This window comes from Tasmannia lanceolata, unplaced genomic scaffold (genome assembly GCF_043159265.1).
Source record: "Tasmannia lanceolata isolate RefF3 unplaced genomic scaffold, GAP_Taslan_0.1 ptg000011l, whole genome shotgun sequence".
In the NCBI taxonomy this organism is placed as follows: Eukaryota; Viridiplantae; Streptophyta; class Magnoliopsida; order Canellales; family Winteraceae; genus Tasmannia; species Tasmannia lanceolata.
In genome coordinates, this window is record NW_027518688.1 from 10,891,332 (window position 1) to 10,914,357 (window position 23,026).

Below are 23,026 nucleotides of genomic sequence, written 5' to 3' on the forward strand. Positions count from 1 at the left end.
TTTATCCGTGACGACTTGTACCCTCCCCATTTAGAATTTCTCGTGGTTCTCGGCTTCTCGCTATAGTTACAAAGTTAGGGTCAGGGAATAATTATGTGAGGCAGATATTCATTAGCAAAAAAAAGTGAGCCAAATGTTTAAAATTTTTGAAAATATTTAAAGACCTGGGAAAAAGCAGGAAGTAAATAGTAAATGAACATGACAAATTATTCGTGAAGTTATTTTTACAAATAATGTACAAGAAAATAAAAAAATATTCAACGAGAAATTAACAAATTATCCATAAGACCACGGTAAATTCGGATGGTGGGAATATTTTTATATTATTCAAGAATATTCAAAGTTTAAGTCGGAGAGATTTCTTTTAAGAATTCTTAATTATTTTGAGAATATGGTTTTTTTTTGGTTGGTAAGTTGGGATCAATCCCGCAACCTCCAGGTTGAGATCAAGGTTTTAAATTTCAGTTTCGGTGCCTATTTCGGACCCCACCGAAATCCTAAATTTTGGCGAAATCGGACCCCTCCGAAATCCTAAATTTCGGCGAAATCCGAAATTTCATATTAAGCTTCGAAATTTGGGATAGAAATTCCGAAATTTTGTTTCATTTATTTTTTATTTTTAAAATGCCATTTTCTAGAAATTTCGAACCAAAATTTTAAATTACTGAAATTTCGGACCTAAATTTGGTATTTCGCGAAATATCAAATTTCGGGTTCAGTCCGAAATTTCAGATTTCGGTGGGAACCGAAACCGAAATATGCCGAAATTCATTCTGCCGCCATTTACCAAATTTCGGCCTAAATTTCAAAATTTTGGTCCAAAATTTAGGATTTCGATTATATGCCTTTTATAATTTTAAAAAAAATGTGTTACAAAATTTCAGGAAATTTCGGGGAATTTCGGAATTTCGGTCCGGAATTTCGAACCAAATTACAAAATTTCGTATTCAGTTTTCGGTGGGGTCCGAAACTGTTACCAAAACCGAAATTTTAAACCATGGTTGAGATACAAAGCCTCAGAACATTGAGCCCATCCCAGAGAACATAGTTTCTTACTAGGAAAAACCACTTTTAAAGAGAAGATTGCCTAAGAATTTTTAGGGATCTACATTTAAACAAGATGGTGGGACATGTATAGATATTTAGGGCTGTTTGGATGCGGGAAATTTTTTTTGGAAATAATTTCCTATGGAAAATGAGTAATTCAAAGTTTGGTCAAGACATTTTCCATGATTTTTTTCCAAAATAAAATTTTTTCTTTGTTTTTAAAAACATTGCAAAGTTCCTATACTATGAAATTTTATTTTCCATAGAATATTTAATTTCCGTTGAAAGCTTTATTTTACATAATTTCTTCCCTGAGTTCAAACACACTCTTAATATAAAAATAAATAAAGGCTTCTTTAGATACCTCGCATATAATCTTTCAAGCATGTAATGTTATTTGCCTATAATCATATATGTAAATAATGGTTATAATAATTTTATATCTATCTCAATTACTGGCTTTCAGAGTGGCCTTAATGTCTCATTTACAAATAATAATAACATAAAATATCTTTATTTATAAATAGACCAATTTTATTGATATGCAGATAGGCCCTTGGATAATAGCCAGATAAGAAAGTGTATCAATGACTAAAGTGGGGTTGTTGTACTTATGTCAGAAGAATTCAATGCCCCGGGATTGCCACAAACACTGACAAGGGGTGTTCCTGGTGATCAAAAGGAGCGGATATATCACTTAATTTCCATAAGAAATGCTAATATCTGTTTTTTAATAGCAACAAAAAGAAATGCTAATAATGGGTAAGCAATGTAGAATTTTTAACTTTCATTCGGAACAACAATAATCAAGATCATTGCACAAATATCAATGGTCAGACTTTATCTATAAAAAAAGGGGAGTGATAAATCGACTCCCCAAATTGATAAATCGACTCCCCATGTGTCTTTCTCTCTCCTCTGGGTTAGAGAGAGAAAGAGGAGAGAGATAGACACATGGGAGTCGATTTATCACTGCCTTAAAAAAACCCTAAAAAATGTTCTCGAACGAAGGATTGGGATTGTGTGAGCAATGAAAATAATACAGAATGATATGACCTGGTGGTGACATAAAAGATCACAGATTACATCCAAATACCAATGTGCCACCACTTGCACAATAAAATAGGCAGAGGAATAAAAACCTATTTAGTCCAGTATTTTTTTTAAAAGTACTATAAGGCTTATACCATAGCATGATTCAAACCGTCCATCTGAGGGGCCACAATGTAAATACGTTGTGCCCAAAATATTATTTCCACATGATGATCCCAATCCCACGATCTATAGAGGTTTCCATTGGACTAGCTAGACCTGGCAAAATGGCACCCATACCCGCGGGTACACCCGGCCCGTAGCAAAATTTGCGGGTACGGGTACGGGTACCAATTTCGTTACCAGTAAAAAAAAGAAGGACCCACACCCTGTCTGCACCCCGTGACCGGCGGGTGGGTCTGGGTCGTTCCCTAATGCCTGCGGGTTACCCGTCAAAACTAGGGTTAGGTTTTGACACTGATGTAGTTCAGAAATATAAATAAATTTCTTAGCTTTCTTAAACTAAGGAATGGATCATATGTGTAATTTTAGTTCGACACTGATGTAAATCTGTGTAATTTCTCAGGTATGTAAATCTATGTGATGGGGTCCAAAAAGGTCCTCCAATCGCGCTTGAACACGTACCCAAGTCAGAAAGTACCCTCTAGACCGGGGCATTGAAGTAATTGCCACTCAAAAGGTAATGAGCTTAGTTATAACTCCACCCAATCAAAAACTGGCAATAGCCCGAGGGTAAAGGAGAAAAACAAAGCCAAGATCCAACCAGAGATTGACACTTGGCAAGGGAGGAGTAAAACAGTAAAGCTCTGTTTAACCCTCCACTATAAATAGTTGGTGAAAATCCCAAGGTAAGGGTTTGAATCTCAAGAATTCACTGTTCATAGCTTTAGTTCAGTTCAATATTGGTGCCCATCACTGACTTGAGTGTCGAAGGGCTTATCCGGAGCTACGACTCCGGGTTGGTCTTCTGACCGTGCGCTACATGTCCAGATCAGCACAACTCGTTAACCGTTCTGGGTCACTCGATCAGTTCACCTCGACTGTCTCCTTTGAACTACCTCATCTGGTTACCAATTTTTGACCGTAACACTATGTATTATTGCAGTATACTAATGACCGTGCGCTACATGTGCAGATCAGCACAACTCGTTAACCGTTCTAGGTCACTCGATCAGTTCACCTCGACTGTCTCCTTTGAACTACCTCATCTGGTTACCAATTTTTGACCGTAACACTATGTATTATTGCAGTATACTAATCTGTGTAAATCTGTGTAAAAAAACATATGATCCAATAATATTAGTATACTAAGCTATGTAAATCTGTGTAAATCTTCATCTGTGTATTTTTCATGGAAAATATTAGTATACTACAATAATACATAGCTTATGAGCGACTGGGGTAAATCCCTTCCCCCTTTCATTGCACTATCACTATCTTTTCTCAGGGATCGGGCGGACTATTGCATGAGAGAGCAGCCACCTCTCATGAATTGAATGAATAAGACAAAATGTGTGCCTCTATGTGGAATTGTGTGCCTCTATGAGGCTGCTCTCTCCTGCAACAGCCCGCCTGCGAAATGCCTTTTGCGATGGTCCATAGCAAATCCCCTTTTCTCAATTGATCATAATATTTACGTAATGGGTGCTAAACTTACCATTCAAAAAAAAGGGGGTGCTAAACTTAATACTATAGAAAATCGGATTATGAGTACAGTCTCTGCCGTTGATTTTCTATGGGGTTATAGTCCATAGAAAATGAAATCATCGTCGCTGCAAAAGGTTTTTTTTTAAAAAAATATTAAATGCAGAAGGTTTTTTTTTTTAAAAAATTAAATATATATTTGCTGGGTTACCTGCGGGTTGGGTCTGGGTTAATGAAAAGCCTACCCGCAGAACCACGGGTATTTTCTAGCTGTACTCGTACCCGTGTGGGTTACCCGTTTGCCGGGTCTAGGACCAACCTATGGAAATTTTTTTTGTGCACAACCTATTTATGTTGTGGCCCATCAAACGGACGGTTTGGATCATCCTATGGTGCAAGTCGTACCGTACTTTTTTGAGAAATTAATATAGGAATGTACAGGCTTACACCATATAAAATCTCTCTTTTACATAGAGGAGTGCTACCCAGGGGTGTCCTTGCAAAAATGAGGTGAAAGGGTATCCGTACTGGCTGCATGTCACTCAATGGGGCACCCTTTCATCTCAATTTTAGAACTCTTCTTTTGAATATTATCTAAAAATAAAAAACCGTAGGTGTGCAAGGAGAAATTCATCAACGATAAATTGAAAATACCGCAAGGTTGTCAAATTCGTGTACCCATATGTACTAATAGTATCGATGTACACAAGTAACACGATGGCATTCGTTTCGTAATTATCTAAACCTACAAGGGCATTTTCGAACCAGCACTTTATAAAACCATCGCTTCTGGTTCGACCTTCCCTCGCTCTCCTACGAACCTACGCAAATAAATCCCACCAAAGAGACCGCAAGTACATACACAGTCTCTCCGTGTATACTCAACAATGTCCGGTGCCAACGAGAAATGCAGCAAAATCCGCCACATTGTCAGACTCCGGCAATTACTAAAGCGTTAGCGAAACAAGGCAGCTTCTTCTAGCCGGACGGGTAGCTTCTCCGTTGGGGTTCCGGGCGACGTTCCGGCAGGACACGTGGCAGTCTGTGTGGGGTCCAGTTGTAGGAGGTTTGTTGTCCGAGCCACCTATCTCAACCACCCTGTCTTCAAAAAGCTCCTGGTCGAGGCCGAGGAGGAGTACGGATTCACTAACCATGGCCCACTCGCTATCCCTTGTGACGAGTTGGTCTTTGAAGAAATCCTGAGTTTACTCGCTTGGAGCGATTCCGGCAACTCGGTGTCGATTCGTCTCGCTCATATAGACAATTTCAAGAGATGCGGCCATTTGGGTTCACGGAATGTTAAATATTGGCCTGAATCCCGACCACTTCTCCACGGACTCGCTGGTAAATCGGTCTGGTAAGGTGAAAGTTCTAACTTGGGGTCGGACTCGGACGGGTCGACACGGACGAGTCGATTTGGTTTGCAGTTTTAGTGACCTTCCGAGACTTGACTCGAGTAAAAATAAATAAATTGAAAAGTTGGGTGCGCATAAAAGGGCACGAAATCGTCCGAATCGATTGAGTCAACTCGGACGAGTTAGAGAAGTGATTTTTCATCATTTGATTTGAGATGGTAGAAAAGGGTCTGTCTTATCTTCATGTTTTTATTCCAGAGGATCTGTGGAGATGGCAAAGAGGGTTTTTGGCCGAGTCGTCCCGTTTTCGGATCGGAGGAACCAATAAAAGAGGAGAGAGAGAGAGATTCCTTGTAAATTCTGTAATGTTTATTGATTAATGGAGCAATGTAGCAAATTCGAACATGGTTTGTCACTTTGTCTTCCCTTTTTCTGATGTGTTTTTTGGAAGCTGATATCGGCACTCTCAGTTGATAGAGAATTGTAAGTAGTTTTGAGTAATTGTATTGATTAAGAATTGTCCAATATTTTTCTAAAAAGAACGGTACGGCATAGGATATCATAGGTCCAAACCGTCACTGGTCACAACATAAATAGGTTGCGCCCAAAAACCCATTTCCAAAGGATGATACTAGCCATCCAATCAATAGAAAAAATGTATATTATGGAAACCACTATAGATCGGTGTTGTGATTATTTTTGGGCCATAAACTGTTTACGTTGAGGTCGTACCGCTTTGGGCCATAAACCACTATGTGGTGCCCCGTACAGTCATATTTGAAATACTATGGTGCTCGACCGTGAAGAACCGTCAAAGCGGTACCACCTTTGATATTTGATCCAAGGGGCTGCGGTTGGATCGTACCACCTTGATGGGACTTCACGGTCGGGCATTATATAATTTCTCAAAGTATCTAATATATAGGAGATTTTATATAGTAAAAGCCTTTATATTCCAATATTTTTCAAAGAGTACTCTATGGCCTCGACCATAGGATGATCCAAACCGTTCATTCGATGGGCCACAGCTTAAATAGGTTTTTGCCAAAAATTCATTTTCATAGGGTGATCCTCCTCAGTAGATCGGAGGGCTAAGATCTTCCTATGAAAATGATTTTTTGGCCACAACCTTTTTAAGCTGTGGCCCATTGAATGAACAGTTTGGATCATCCTATCGTGTAGGCCGAACAGTACTCTTAGAATAATGCTAGACCATACGGGCTTACACCATGTGACATGTCAACATATAGAGATATAGGGTGCATGTATAAAGAACGATCGTTGTAAATATCGGCTGGTTTGTTTATATTTATTTTCATGTTTTCTATACCTTTTCTGCTTCAATTCGTTACGGGGAATGGGTTATGCATGATTGACCGTAGTGTCCGTTGTGTCACCCTCGTGAACTTTCTCACCACAAAATTTCTGTTCTGTTTCACCTGGATTCCTTTTGCCTTTTTCCCCTTTTAATATTCTAAAACAATTATACATACCATTTTTAGAAGAGGAATGATAGATTCAAGGGCCTCTTTATGTAAGGGCTAAAGAAGGGCATTGAATAGATCCACATCATTAAGTGCAACAGAATTCAGTTTCCCAACCGACTTCAAAAGTGACGTGGATCCATTCAAGGGACCTTCTCCAGCCCTTGCATAAAGGGCGCCCTTGCATCTATCATTCCTCTTTTTAGAATTAACTCCTGATATGGCAGTACATGTTATAATAATTGCAAGACTTTTCTTTTCTTCTACTACGTAAACAGCTGTCAAAGGTTATTACAGTTCTCCTTATAAAAAAAAAGACAAGCTGAGTTTGTGAGATTGTCAAAACATTGCAGTGCCAATATCAGCCACCTAAATTTATTTACTTATTTTACTAGCAGTATTGGGTTAACAACCTTCGTGGGAAATCACAAGAATGCCCTCAGCCACCTTTAAAAAAGCTGCACAAACTACACAATAGTCGGGGGTACTATGAATTGATAGAAGGCTGCTTTCAACCAAGGTTTTAAATTTTGGTTTCCGGGTAGCATCGGCCCGAAACCAAAATTTAAGCCCAAATCCCGAAATTTGGTAGAGGAGCTCGAAATGTCATTTTCTTGGGCCGAAATTTCAGCCCAAAATTACCGAAATTTCTGTTATTTTAGCTGAAATTTTGTAAATGAATAAAAAATTAATATTTTATTATGAATTGTGCTGCAATTTTCAAAATTTCCAAAATTTCGACCGAAATTTGGTAAATTTTGGCAATTTCGGTTTCGTTCCTCACCGAGGTCAAAATTTAAAACCTTGCTTTCAACTTGTCAACCTATGGTTATCCTTGTTTTGTTTACATTTCATCTCTTTTGAGAAGGAAAAACTGAATATATCGGAAGCTAAATACCTTACTAGGCTTTAGAATATCAACAACGAGTAACCCATCTTATAATATAAAATATTCTAATAATGTGAAATTATATGGGGTGTGTGCGGCATGCGCGTCAATGGAAATGTGGCAAAATTACCTCTCTCTCTCTCTCTCTCTCTCTCTCTCTCTATATATATATATATATATATATATATATATATATATATATATAGAGAGAGAGAGAGAGAGAGAGAGAGAGAGAGAGAGAGAGAGAGGAAACGTTTGGTGAGCTTAAGCTCACCAAACTTATGGTGAGCTAGCTTGCCCAATCACATGGGTCCCACATTTTGGGGAGTGATCCAAACCATTCATTTGCAAGGCCTTATCATAGATAGGTGGTTCTACCAAAAATCAGCTCCATAGGATCATCCTAACCCCTTCATTTGTGGAGGACAAAAATGGGGCAGATTTGTGTCTGTCCATTTTTATCCTCCACAAATGGAGGGGTTAGGATGATCCTATGGAGCTGATTTTTGGTACACCCCCCATCTATGTAAGGGACTTTCAAATGAATGGTTCGGATCATCCTAACAAAGTGGGCCCCCATGTGATTGGGCAAGCTAGCTCACCAGCTCACCAACAGTTTCCTCTCTCTCTCTCTCTATATATATATATATAGAAAAAACGGTTCCTACACATATGTGTAGATATGTTATCTACACACTAGCTTAAAATACAGTGGGGGCCACATTATTTGGGTGATCCAAACCATTCATTTTTAAGGCCCTCACATAGATAGGGTGTCCACAAAAAATCAGATCCATAGGATCATCCTAACCATTCGAACTGTGGAGGCAAAAAATGGACTAATTTGTGAAGGTTTAAAGACGTCCATTTTACCTCCACAAATTGTAGGGTTGGGATGATCCTATGGATCTGATTTTTTGTAGATACCCTATCTATGTGAGGGCCTTTAAAATGGATGGCTTGGATCACCCAAACAATGTGGGCCCCCACTGTATTTTAAGCTAGTGTGTAGAGAACTCTCTACACATATGTGTAGGAACCGTTTTCTCATATATATATATATATATATATATATATATATATAGAGGAAACTTATGGTGAGCTAGCTTGCCCAATCACATGGGGGCCCACTTTGTTAGGATGATCCAAACCATTCATTTGAAAGTCCCTTACATAGATGGGGGGTGTACCAAAAATCAGCTCCATAGGATCATCCTAACCCCTCCATTTGTGGAGGACAAAAATGGACAGACACAAATTTGCCCCATTTTTGTCCTCCACAAATGGAGGGGTTAGGATGATCCTATGGAGCTGATTTTTGGTACACCCCCTATCTATGATAAGGCCTTGCAAATGAATGGTTTGGATCACTCCCCAAAATGTGGGACCCATGTGATTGGGCAAGCTAGCTCACCATAAGTTTGGTGAGCTTAAGCTCACCAACAGTTTCCTCATATATATATATATATATATATATATATATATATATATATATATATATATATATATATATATATATGTGACGTAGGATGTCCCCACCCCCTTTGGAAGTAGGACTAGTTCCTACGGATACACGCAACGACACACACACCATGTGTATCAAGTAAGTCGGAGGCCTTCATATTTGATCCAACATCAGCCTCCTAAAAATCTATGGCCGTCAGATCAAGTATCATGGTATATGCCTGACGCTATATGAAAACTAAATAGTTTAATAACAGGGAGCTGATAAATCCACCCATTTATATTGTGCGGCCACCCGACTATGGGCTGCAAACGGTTGTTTTCTTCCCATTTTCCAACTCTCAACTTTTTTTTTCACTAGTTATATTTTATCCAAGTGGCCCCCACTGTTCAATCAGATCTGGCAGCTTGTCCCCTCGCTCTCCTCTTTCCTTCCTAACCCCTTTCACTGACCACTGTTTAAAAACACGGATGTGACACGGAACACGGCCACGAAAAATCCTTGTCAACTCAGCATGGACACGGCCAAGAACGCAGTTCATTTTTATTGACTCTGAAGGGCAAAACGTGGAATGCGGATGCGGTGCAACGCGGAACGCGGACAAGGTAAAAGGGAGTCGACTCGGGATAGTTCCTAGTCGAGTTGATGAGTTTTTAAACACTGCAACCGACTCTCTATCTACGACAGTAATCTCAGAGCCAAGAAATGCAGCAACAACTCCCTCATCTCCTCCCTTTGCAGAAGCTTATGGAAGCTATGGATACCTATACCACCATACAACAAAGCTCATCAAATCCACTCTTTCTTCAGTTGATCGGTGGGCGTAGGAGAAGGTAGGGTGAGCTCGGTGTAGTTGGGCACCGGTAATAGGGCCAGTGGGCTTTGGTGGGGAATGGAGTTGACGATGAGAATGGTGTAGCATACATTGCATGTAGATGTGAGTTTGGGGTATTTTGCTTTTGAAGGCACAAGAAGAAATAAGATTTTGAATTGCAGGAAGGGTTGTTAGGGAATTCCATTCAGGTATCTTATACTCAAGATAGAGAGAGAGGGTTGTTAGCATACCCGCTTGCTGTTCTTCACCAAATCCCGGAGCTCCATTGCGAATTTGCCCCACGGAATTCCCCGGATGCCCCTGTATTGCTTGGCTTTCTCCACCACCGTTGCCGTATCCTTCTGAGTCTTAGCCAATCTAGCCACCAGGTACAAAGGTTCCACTAGCACCTTTAACGAGAAAGTCGTGATCTATCTTATAGAGAAGGAGACCCCCACTCAAGCCAAGGGTCCAATCGCGTCACTTCGGGAGAGGAGTACCCAGCCACGTGGCATCTTTTGACTCGCTCCTGGGAAGCCACACTCATAAGTATGCCATCACGCCCTCATTAATAAGGACGTGCCATTACACGGGAGGCTGCGCCGTCACAACCTCCCTATCGTCTTCAACCCCAAAACCCCAAGATAAGCTTACATTTCTGTCATTTACATCACTTGGTTTTCACTGTGATATCAATTTCTGACTTGAGTGTCGAAGTGGCTTCCTTGAGAAATGGTCCGGGACCCCTATTGCTTTCTCTGTGAGCGCAAGACAGCATAGATCAAACCTTTACTAGCCCTCGGAACGGAGAATCAGATTTTTGCATCAGCAGATTGTATATAGACAAATTGGGTGTGGGATATCTAGAGTTTCTAACACTGCTGACGAATAGAAATATAAGTGCATGCCATGATACTATCCGGTGATAATCAAGAACCCTTATTAATGATAGAATCTATAAAGGTCATAATGGGAAATCAAAAAATATTTCTCAAGTATGTATATCCTTCTGTATTAATTATTCTAGTTTCCCCCCAGTAATCTCTAGATCAATCGAATCAATCACACAATCATGGGGTTTTCTTATCATTACAGTTGAGTATATTGTTTTTGCAAAATTTTCATAGACTTGGGAATTGGATTTTGGATTTTTTATAATTATACTTTTTTCTTTTGGGTAGATGAATTAGAAAAATCTTATAAAGTTCATAAAAAAAAGGATCACATCAAATGTAGTTCAATATATAGAAATCTAGTAAGAAAGAAAGATTTCCTTTGAACGGGAAACCATCTACTAGCAAAGTGTAAAGTTGCAAAGGTTCGTTTGATAAGAGAGCTAATCACGGTCTCTCTTGATATCCTGGGAGCGTTGGGTTGCATTGCTATACAAGATTACAATAAATGATCTTAGGAAACATCCAAACTATGAGTAAAATGAAAATATAAATACAATAAAGAGGCTAGCTATGTTACAAAAACAGTCCTACCAAGGGTATAAATGAAGATGGAAATAATCGTCCAGAAGATGTAATCTAGGCACAATAGAAGATGCCAATTCACGTGTTTCTCGTAAAAGGGAAAGCCATATATTGGCACGAAATTGGATGCCATGTATGGCCTTGTTGCCCAATTTAATCATCAACCCCCAACCCCCCCTCCCAACCGCCGCAAATGAAACCGACAAGATTGCATGGTGAGTTTTTTCTTTGACAGATCATAAATGGATTCAAACCAAGCGGTTTAGTGAGAATGTCAGGATCTTAATCAGAGTTCGATAAGAAATGAACAACAAGTAGACGTCGCGCAACCCGTTCACGAACAAAATGTAGTCAATCTCCATGTGTTTTGTCTATGCATGGAAGGCAACATCATCGGCCAGGTAAATGGCACCGATATTACTAGACAAGAGGATAGGGCCGCAAAGTATGATGATGCCAAGTTCATTTTGGAGGGATTGAGCTCAAGCAAGCTCTATAGTTGTGTTGGTAGAACCCTTATGTTCAGACTTGGTGCTTGTCCTAGAGACCATTAGTTGTTTGCATGAACTCAAGGAACTGAGATTATGCCCAAGAGAGACACATAAACCGCAGATGGACTTCCAATCATCAGGATAACCTGCCGACCAAGCACCAGTTATCACTCTCCACTGGTTAAGGTCAGGAATGCCAATTCATAGCTAAGCTAGTCACCATGCACAAAGCACCAACTGATCCACTCGGACCCAATCATAAGTCACTGTGCACAAGGCAGCAACAAGTCCACTCAGGCCCAATCATAAGTCATCATGCACAAGGCAGCAACCAGTCCACTCGGACCCAGTAATAAACGTTCCATAGAACAACATTAATCATACAACAGATCATAATATCTTAAGATTTTTCATGCAAATAGATTCGACAAATTACATAAACATAAATCAACTTGCAGATTTTGTGCAAATAACATGAGCAACAAATCAATTTTTGATCCGATTTTCATGAACTTGACCATGCTAAAACATGCTTTAAATAAATAAAAATATAAGTTCCAAATAAATAAATTCAGTTCATAAACATGGCTTTTAAAACATATTTTTACATGTAGGAAAACTCCTACACAAACTCACAAGTTGCCTACCAATGGTTCGAACAAAAGATCTCCTTGCAACGATTTCACCCCAAATTCGATGCACGAATTAACCTACAAATTAGATCATCTCAAAATTATTATTAATCAACCATACTCCTATTTCAGGGTGTATTATGCCCCAAAAATCGAAACCAAAATCAACTTGCAATGAAATAAACCGAAACGGATCAACACCCTGGGGTGGTTGACCAGTCCCTTGTACATACCCGAAAAACCCACTAAACGAAAATTCATTTTCTCCTATTAAGGAGGGGCATTTTTATCCTCTAGTGTTTGGTTTTGATTAGGGCTTCTTAAAGAAAGCCTATAAATACATCTTTTTGGAGTTTAATCACACCCTAAACTCGTTTTGTTTAGCCCCAAGAGAGGATTTTCGTGAGAAAGAAAGAGGAGATCGAGTTTTCGAAGAAGAAAGTGAAGATCAAGGCAAGATCTATGTTCAACATAAGATTTGACATGTTAAGAACCCTAAAACTAAGATCTAATAAGACTTATTATTATGATTTAGGTGTTATTAATATGATTTAGATGATTAGGTTTCGTATAAGAAATTGTATAAGAACTTAGGGATGAATTTATGGATCCGTAAGAAACTACGAGTTGAGTTTTGGAACTCTAAGAATCTAGGTTTGAGTTATGCCCTAAAAGCTTAGATTAAATTTGGTAATTAAATCTGAGGACTTCAAAGTGTGAAATTGGGTTCTATGGATTTTTATCGTCGATACGAGTCCAACGGATCTGACCACGCCCGAATTGGAGTTCAAACAAATGAGTTATGGTCGTTTTAGTGTAAAAAAGGGTGAAAAATCGCGTTTCGGAAAAAGCTGGGTCCGTACATTGGCAGACGTCTGACAAAAGATGGCAATCGTCTGACTGTATGTAGTTGGTGAGAGATTCCCGGACGTCCGGCAAAGTTCCCGGACGTCTGGAAAGACAATTTTTCCCCCGGCAGTTCAAACTTCGGAAATTTATAACTTCTTCGTTTCTCGTCCGTTTGCGGCACTATTGTACTCTATGGATATGCCGAAAACATATTCTTTCTGTTAAAAATAGTTTCAAAAGTTCTGAAAACTTTTTTATGATGATAATTCCAAAATATTAGAAAGAACCCTTGGACAGTTTGCCGATTCTTTCCCGAAAAATTTCAATTCCGATAGTGGCCGAAACCAACATTTAAAACCTTGAGAACAAGTATGCCTCTATGGCCTATTGCAGATGTACATAGGAAAACTCAAGAATTATTTTAGTCGATAAATGCATGGAGAGATATAGCTGAAACAAGAAAAATAAAATAACAACCTGACAGAGAGCCTCTCCAAAGCATGAGCTACAGCTAACCTAACAGACTCATCATTGTGGCCTAGTAGCCGAACTAGATGTTTGACCGCTCCAGCTTCCTTAAATGAGGTCCGCATGTGTTCATTGATAGATGCATCAGCAATTGACTGTGCAGCCCTTGCAACGGCTGACGCATCTTCAAGTCCGAGAATCAAAACTAAGCGAGCAATGCCATCCACCCATGGCAAAAGAGTAAATTTCTGATTTGGAGAAGATTTTGATTGAGATTTTTCCTTCTCTTCCATTTCTATAGCCCCAATACGTGCAAGAAATTGTTGCTGGGTACGCCCAACTATCGCATTCAACTTAGCTTCCTCTAAATTAACGCTCTTCTCACGTATATTTAACCCAAGGAGTAGTTCAGAAGCACCATACCTTGATGGTCTTGAACCCCGTTCCAATTCTGTGCCATCAGGTAAAGAGGGCCAGGAATGAGAAATAGGCCTGAGCGATTTATGAACAGATATACCAATTATAGGGACTAGGACAAGACCCTCCTCTATGATAAGAATTCTACAGTACTCATCTTCAGCCAGTTCCAACAGCACATTCTTTGCTTCTTTTCTGGTTACTTTTGATCCTTCTTCCACGATGTTTTTTAAGAGCTCTGCCTGCTAGTCAATGTTGATGACAAAAAATGAAAAATAATTAAATTTCTGGAATCCAACACAAGTATCAGAATATGCATTGAAGTGGTTAGACCACTTCGATACTTGACAAAACAAAATCTTAAAATTAAAAATGACTCATCTAACAACATTTCGCAGTTAGGTAATTATGAAGTTAAATGTATGCTGTAAAACTTTCCACAGCTATTCTAACTATAAAAAAATAAAAAATAAAACAAAAGTAACTACCACACTACAAACAGATAGACAACATCACAAGAATGAGTATACATTACTTACATAGAACAAACCCTTAAACCAGAAACAATTGGTCATTATATGAAATTTTGAATAGAATCTCAGATCTATATTGGGACTTGCATGCTTCAGCCACCTTTCTTCTTTGAATGAACTCTATTCAATTTGTTATTTGGTGCACCTACTAGGTGTAATACTTTGGACTCATGAAATCCCTTTCAGTTTTCCTAACTATATGAATCTTTGAACTATCAGCCATCCTCTACTATATGAATCCACTTTGGAACTAATGTGAAACACCCACTTTGAATTTTGAACACCTATTGAGAGGCTTAGGTTATGTGAACTCAGAAAAGACCCCCGCCAGTGGGGCATAGGCATTAGCCTATATGTGAACATAAGAGCAGTGATCCTGCCAATGGGGGATAAACGTTGGCCCTATCGACAAGTATGTGAATATGAGAACTAGTTCCTACACCGTGGGAGGTCTGTGTAAGCAATAACTCGCTTTGTGGACCCGTGAGCAGTCTGGGGGAAAATAATTTGCCTTTTGGACTAAGCCGATGATCTCGGGGTGGAATCGTAACCATATCGATCACCTTCAGTGACCCTTTGAATATTGTGACCTCTGATGTGATACTTGACTTGTGCCCTTATGAACCTTTGTGGCTTATTGAACAGTGATCCTTATTGAACTGGTGTTAATCACTTCACTTGTGGCTTATATCTTTTATCCTGTTGCGAACCTCTCTTTTGTAGCATGCAATGACCCCACTGTTATAGTGCGTTATGTACTGAGCTTTTTAGTTGACTGTGGTTATATTAACATTTTCAGAGTTTGATCCTCGTGGAGTCGGCGAGGGGGCGTAGAAGTGATTTCTGATTTTCGAATCTTTCAGTACTTTACATTCTTTAGACAATGAGTATTGTTTAGGATTATTGAGACTGTGGCATTTTATTCTGTTACTTTGATTATTATGGGATTATGGGTTAGATGAGAGGATTTGAGATTTTAATAATGGATTGATGTAAGACTTTTAAATTCAGTTATTTAGATTATTGCAGATGGTTATGTTATTTGCTTTGCTAGCGTTGTATACTTGTGAAGCTTGCTTTGTAGGTGTACGGTGCTGACGCACCCTTAAGCCTTGTGCTGTGAATATGTATGTATGTGTGTGGCTTGGGGGTGTGACATCCCTCGTGGTCAACTAGAGCCGGTCGACCACATTCCCAGGTTGCCCGCGTCTGCGAATCTGGAATTTTTCTAGATTCATGGTAGCTCGGGTTTCGACAGATTTCATTGGGTTTTCACTTCCCTACTCCTTATTTTAACTGATACTAATCTTCTTTAACATCTATGTTCCTCTCTTAATCATCTTTTCAAATCAACAATGATTTGGGTTCAAACAACATAAAAAAAGATTCTCAAATTTTAATAGAAACGAATTTCCAAATCCTTAAACAACCTCCACTAATCATTTTCATAGAATTGATTTCTCTCTTTCGATAAACCCTTTTTAGACATCCAAGATTAGTTTTAGATTTGTGAATTTCAATCCTCAATCTTTTCAACCGAATCCACGAAATCGAGAAATCCATGGGTTGGGTTCAGCGATTACTCAATCTCTCAATAACTTCACAAATCTAAGAACAAATCTTGTCTTCTCTTGATTATTTAATTTTATCTACTGATTTAGAGGATATTATTAAGATCAAAACATGAAAACCAATTAAACTCACATACCTCTTGGGGAAGAAAATGATTTCTCTCTCTCCTAAAAACTCCAACTCCACTTTTCTCTTAGAGTGAAAGTTCTGCACATTTTGGTTTAAAGTGTATTTATAGATTTTCTTTAAAGAGTCCCACAATTCCTAAATTTTGTAAATCCTAATGTAATTAGGCTAGGAAACTCTCCTTCAATTGGGTTTACTATTAAAGGCCTTCTTTAATTGGACTCTTTCTGAAAACTTAGCATGGGACAAAAACGCCCCCCATTACATGGACGTGCAAAAAAATTTGTTTGGGGGCATTTCAAGCCATGGGTGGATCTAGAGGGGTCGGGAGGGTGTAATTGCCCTCCTAAAATTCTAAAATTTTCCAAATGGATAGGTTATTTACTGTTTTTTCTTAAAGTTGCCCCCTTAAATTTGGGGATTATTTTCAAGTAGATAGGTTTGTTTGCAATTTTTTTTTGTAAAGTTGCCTCCTTAAAACTAGGGATTTCTTCCTCCATATTATTAGTTGTAAGCCCAATGGTTCCCATGGGTTCAATCATTCACCTTTTCCTTCTTGTTTTGATACTAGCAAACCTAAATTGATTAGTCTTTATGGACAAATGTGTCGTCTTTGAGTGTTGTGCCTTAGACAGGAACTTGACATGTCATATCGCCATTACACAACTCAACACAACACATGGCTTGCAGATCAACATGCACAATGGACCAAAGAGCTTGTACACATTGGAGGAACCATCTTTGGAAGATGTCCAAGCATAGAGCTCAAGTTGAGGATCCCATAAGCATGCCTAGCATCCAAGAGGAGCTTGAAGTTGAACAAAGTGTTGGTGACCTTCTCATGCCTCAAAAGTGAAGATTCATTCAAGAAGTCACATGTACTAAAGCATTCTCAAGTGTTCACTTACAAGCGAAAAGCCTAAGAAAGACCTTTGAAGCAAATACGATCAAGGTGCTAAATAGTTTAACTTTATAGATTGTATTGGAGATCTTTTTCAAGTGGTTTTGCATTTTAAAGTGTTTTTCAATCCTCTTTCAAAACCAACCTTGAAATCTATTTTTATTTTATGTAAAATTATTTTCAAAGGTCCTAAATGTTATTAAAACAAAAGTCCATAGCCCAAGAACGAAAGCCCAAGTGCTAACCAAAGTTTACAAATGAAAATGAATGACATTAGCACTTGAATTGTAAAAACAACATCTTAAAACTGATTTAAATGGTTCAAAACATTTTCCAATATTTTTGAAAATATTTTTAATAGATAGTTCTCTTTTTTCTCATATCCGTAGAGTATAAGAACATCAAAATCCGATAAGAAACGAGTGAGATATGAATTTTAGAAGATCGCGGTCAGAAACTATTTTTGCAGCCGCGATCGACCGGGGCAGTCAATTTTTGGTTTTTTAAAATTCCAGATGACCCTCGGAGGTCAACCGCCCTACCCCGGTCGACCGCCATGGCGGGAGAAACTATCTGTTGGGGCATAACGGCTAGTTGCTGTGGACCCCGATCCGAAGGTGGTGCGGGAACGAGTCCCTAACATCCTCAGGATCTCCACAATGAAAGAAGAGCTCTACCAAGGAACTCTCGAAACAGGTGTCACCCTCACAGCATAGCATGAGTGGCGATATAAAAAGAAAGAGATACATCCTGATCCGGAGCCAGGGCTCGAAACCGAGATGTATCTAGAAATAACTCAGAGTCGTCATCCATGGATGCGCCATGGAACCAAAACAAATGCTCTGTTTGCAATGGATAACCAGAGATACAAAAGGTCCGTGCCTGATGACGAATGGAGAAGGTCCGAAGAGCGCCCCCAATTCGCCCGAGTGCGAACACTTGGTCTCTTATGCCATTTATTATTAACCTCGAAGAGTTTTGGGTAAAAATCATGTGAAATGGGAACAATCCTCAGAAGTCGTCTATCTAAGCATGCATTTCCTGAGAATAGAAATAATAAGCACACAAAAAATAAATGAAAGATGTGCCACCTAAATATTGCTAGGTTATGAGTGACATACCTAACTGGTGTCTAAGTTCTGATAGATAAACACATGCAAGCTACAACTAAAGGTATATGATCAGTACAAGAAAGTAAGAAAACACATCAAAACATACGATAACAACACAACAAATTCTAAGACTCTAAATGATTTAGCCCGAGTCCTCGGATGGTCTGATATTCATCCAAAGAAGCCTACGTATCCCCGCCTCCACGAGAATCAAGGCAACGTAGTTCTTCGCACATATTCTAAACTATGATGCCTAAGACACCTAGACCTCTATCTTAGACTCGATCTAAAAGACCGGACTAGTTCTCAAAGCTTCTTGAACGATTATTTAAATTTTAGTGAATTGTAGATTTTAGGACACCCTATGTGCCCTAACTAAAATGCAGGTTAGCCCTAAGATAATGCAGGTGGTTCCTACATCCTATGTGTAACTAGGCTGTATGTTCTAAGGAAAACAATGGGATCACTAACGCATCTTAGACCTAGTCATCAGTCGGCGATGTGAATCGCCAACTGACCGGACGGAGGCGCTCCTAGATAGGACAAACTCCTAACTCTAACACAAATACACAACAAGCACACAACAAAAGACAAACTCCTAACTCTAAAACTCTCTATCTAGGACAAACTCCTAACTCTGGAGGAAGATCTTTGAAAAACAAGGTTTTCAAAGATTTTTGAAAGATTTTCAAAGTTTATTTACAAAAGTTTGGCTGGACTTGGGATAAAGATCCCAAGCTGCACTACGTACCTCGTGAGAGAGGATTAAGCCAACATAGTTCGAAACGAACTCTCCTAATACGCTATAAAACTCAACACTTTAGATTTTTTTTAAAGATTTTTGATGTTTTCAAATGTTTTTGAAGTGCTTTTATATTTTTGACGATTAAAAGTGTGTTAAAACCCTTCGGCTAAAGGGGATCCGATAGAAGAGCCTCCTTACCCACCATATCGCGGTAGAGTAATTTAGAGGGAAACAGGATCCCTAAAGCCTAAGGGGAAAAAATCAAAAAAAAGGGGGACTAAAATCCCAAAGAAAAGAACAATCTCGAAGAGACGAAAAACAAAACTAACGAGCCCTAATCAATCTCTAAAGGAGACGATATCTAACCCGCAAGGAAAAACCCTAAACAAACGATAGATGAAAAGCTTCTAACCCTAAGGGTAGACTTCTAAACAAAAGGGACAGACAAAAACTCTATAAGAAGAATTACTAAACAATCAGCCACTTAGGAACGGTCCTAACTGGCTAAAAACTCTAAAAGGAGGAGATCCCTTAACCTGCGAGAACTCTAAGGTAGGAAGGGAAGAGGTTGGCTCAAGAAACGTTCCATCGTTGCTATGACCCGAGAGAAGTGTTCCCAAAATCGATGGAATCCCGAAACTCGAAAAAGATCCCGAGGAACGTACAAAGAGTAGTCCCGGAAAGAAAGAAAACCCCTCAAACCCTGTGAAGACCATAAGATGGGAAAAATGATAAGAAGGGCAAGGGGTTGGCTCAAGAAATATTCCGTCATCGCCATGAGAATTATCCGAGGATGATATGCCCAAAATCAATGGAATCCTAAAATGCAAAGAGTATCCCTAGGAACTTGAAGAGACTGTGCCCGGAGAGGGAGGAAATCCTGAAGAAAGGATCACAACGAAAACAATGAAGGAGTTATGCTTGCTGTACATATATACGAAGCCATAGAAACCAATGGCCGAAGAGTGAATGCGGCAACTTAAACATATGTGGCTTGATGGAAATCATATTCAGTTAAGCTCTTGGAGACATTTAACAGGTATAACCTCATGTAAACTTAGATGGAGGTAAAAGAATGCAAGGAAGCTTTCAACCATAATACATTGAAACCCGAGACTTCTAGGAATTTGGATTATATGACATTTGTCTGAGAGGCAAGATCATATCAACAGAACCTTTAAGCAATAGGAGTGATAAGGTTGGGCCAAAAGAACCCAAACCGATGACAAGACTAACAATGAGAATATAAACCAGATGATGCTTTTCAAACCAAACGGATACAATCAGCAAGATGAAAGATTAATCAAGATCCGAGAATCCCAATGCTGCACCGAAACAAAAATAAACCCTACATTCAGAAATCAATTAGCATGCTCTAAACTTGAACTTCATAGGACAACATCTTAAGCGCATTTAAATTCAACCCTACGTATATATCCAAGGATAGTGATAGCGTAGAGAGCATCATAAAGAAGGACGGGCATTAAGGGATCTAAACCAAAAAAACGTGGAAGAGGGCAGACCAATAACAAGGGCCATTAGAGATGGGGAAATAATACCAGTATGATCCCAAGCTGTAAGATATATATGACTTGGATTTGTCTTCCAATACTTGAATGACTATCTTCTGGCTCTGTCTTCTCTTCTTCTCCGAAATTTTAAAATGCCTCGAGCCATGAGTCCTTCTTCTTCTCTTCCTGAGAGATATCGAGATTGATGATCGTAATAAGCGAGGACAGGATGACCGGCGGCAGCAGACGATAGGAATTTGAGGTCTGCGATAGTTGAGATACCTAATTAGGAGGGGATTTTGGTTTGGATATCGGTGGAGGAAAATGGGGGATTTGATAAGAGGATTTGCAGATATGGATTTGGATTAAAGTGGAGTAGGCTGATGTAGATGGGAATAGATCTGGGTGGGTTATTAAAAGGGGTTTGTGTTGGGCGGAAGTGGAGGAAAATTGAAGTGGGTTTGATTTTTATTTTATTTTTTTGGCTGCCGGACATGAGGTGAGGCTCGGATGTGGGGGGTTTGTGAGAGGGGGTAGTGGATTTGGGGTTATGGCTGAAATGGATGACCGAAATTCCGGTGGCTGAAGGAGATAATAGTGGATGATGGGGATGGACATTAGGGAAGGGTTTTTGACGTGGGTTTGGAACAGATGATGAAACTAGTGGATGGTGGAGTTGCAGAGATGGTGGTAAAGGGGAAGCAAATGGAGGGTTCGATGATGGTGGTGGAGATGAGAGGATGACCGGATTCCGGTGAAGGCCACCGGAGTTAATGGTAGTACAGGTAAAAGCTGGGAATGGGTTTGGTGATAGTTAATTTAAAGGAGGTTGTGAAAATCGGAGATGGGATTTGAAGAGGTGGTGGACGGTTTGGCCGGATTCCGGCAGAACTTGCCGGAGATGAAGGAATTGCAGAGATGGTGGAGGACCAAAGGTAGAGGTGGCTATGGAGATGACGGCTGGAGGTGGAGATGGGGTTTAATGGCTAAGGGTAGAGATGGAGAAACAAATTTTGAAGTGGGTTTCAATAGAAATGGGGGTTTGGTGGCTGTGATGGGGATTTGAGAATACGGGGGTAGTGGTGGTCGAAGGAGAGGGGATGGTGGTGGAGATAAGGACCGGCCAAAGGAACGGCCGGAGAAGATGGATTCTCACTTCTTTTTTTCTTTTCTTTTTTTTTCTTTCCTGCTCTCCCTTTCTCTAAAATGAAGATGGGTCTTGGAGCTGTTGTGGGGTCAAGGTGGGGAAAACGGCTGGAGCTCCGGCGGCCTTGCCGGATTTAATGGTGGAAGAAGAGTAGTGGGAGCTTGTGGTTGGGTGAAAAAGAGGATGAGGAAAATGAAGTGGGTTTGGTCGAGTGGTGGCTGTGGGTTTTGGACGGAGAGGGATTTGGTGAAGATAAGAGGGGAAGAAAATGGTGGCGGCTGGAGGTTAAGGATGGTGGTGCCGGATTGTGGGTTCGATGGTGGCTCAAGGTGGTCGGATTCCGGCCAGGGTGGCCGAGGAAGATGAAGTGCTCGGCAAAAATGGTGGTTGGGCTGAGAGGATGGGGCGACGGTGGCTTGGATGGATGTGGCTCAAGCTCTGCAAGTTCTCCCTCCCTCTCCCTGCTATTTCTCTTCCTCCCTCTCCTTTTCTAGAGAAGAAAAAAATGAGGCGCCTCTCCATCCATTGCCCTAATTCGGTCTTGTCTTTTTATAACAAGAGGTGTGCTAATGTTAGCACACCCATGACTTGGTAATTGCACCCCATTAGGTTAGATGTACATTGGGATCGGTACTGTCACCCTCTTGCTATGATAAGCCACCCTCCTTTGAAATGATAGATTTAGGCTCCCTTTCTTCCTTTAGACAGCTCCCCTTTTTCTAGGAAACAAAGAGAGTGAATAAAAAGGTAATGATGTATTTGTTCATCTTTTTCTTACCCCGGACAGCCCTACCTATTGCATGGTGAGTACTCTTTTGCCGGATAGGTGATTTCATGGTAATGGCACAAACTCGGCTTGTCCTTTTGACTACCATGCTTCGTTCGATTCACTTGAAACCTTGTTGAGACCTACATAGGATCTGGAACTACCCTATAATTGATTTTGGGACACAAATTCAATTATTTTAAGGAGATTTATTCAAACAGGTTTATTTGGGTTCGGTCAAAATGGGGTGTCTACAGTTGCTTTTTTTGACCCGTTTTTTGTCTTTTCTTGCCCAAACTACCCCCAAAGGGTCATGAATCATTGTGGGCTATAAATATGTTGTTCTATAATGGATTAAAAGACTTTTGGACTTATTTAAAATCTTACTTGAGCTTAAACCTTCAAATCCATTAATTTCTTCAAAGAGCTTTGAACTTGCATATTTCATTTTTAAGAAGATCTCCATAGGGCTTTCATTTGTATTATCTTTTGGAGAGTTTTGAGAGCTATTATCTTTGTATCAAGCC

The 23,026-nt window shown here is 39.7% G+C and overlaps 1 pseudogene; it reads left to right on the top strand.

Annotated features, from left to right (window-relative positions):
- The first annotated feature begins 4,574 nt into the window (after positions 1-4,574).
- On the top strand, positions 4,575-5,556 carry LOC143886149 (protein SMALL AUXIN UP-REGULATED RNA 12 pseudogene; annotated as a pseudogene).
- Positions 5,557-23,026: the final 17,470 nt, after the last annotated feature.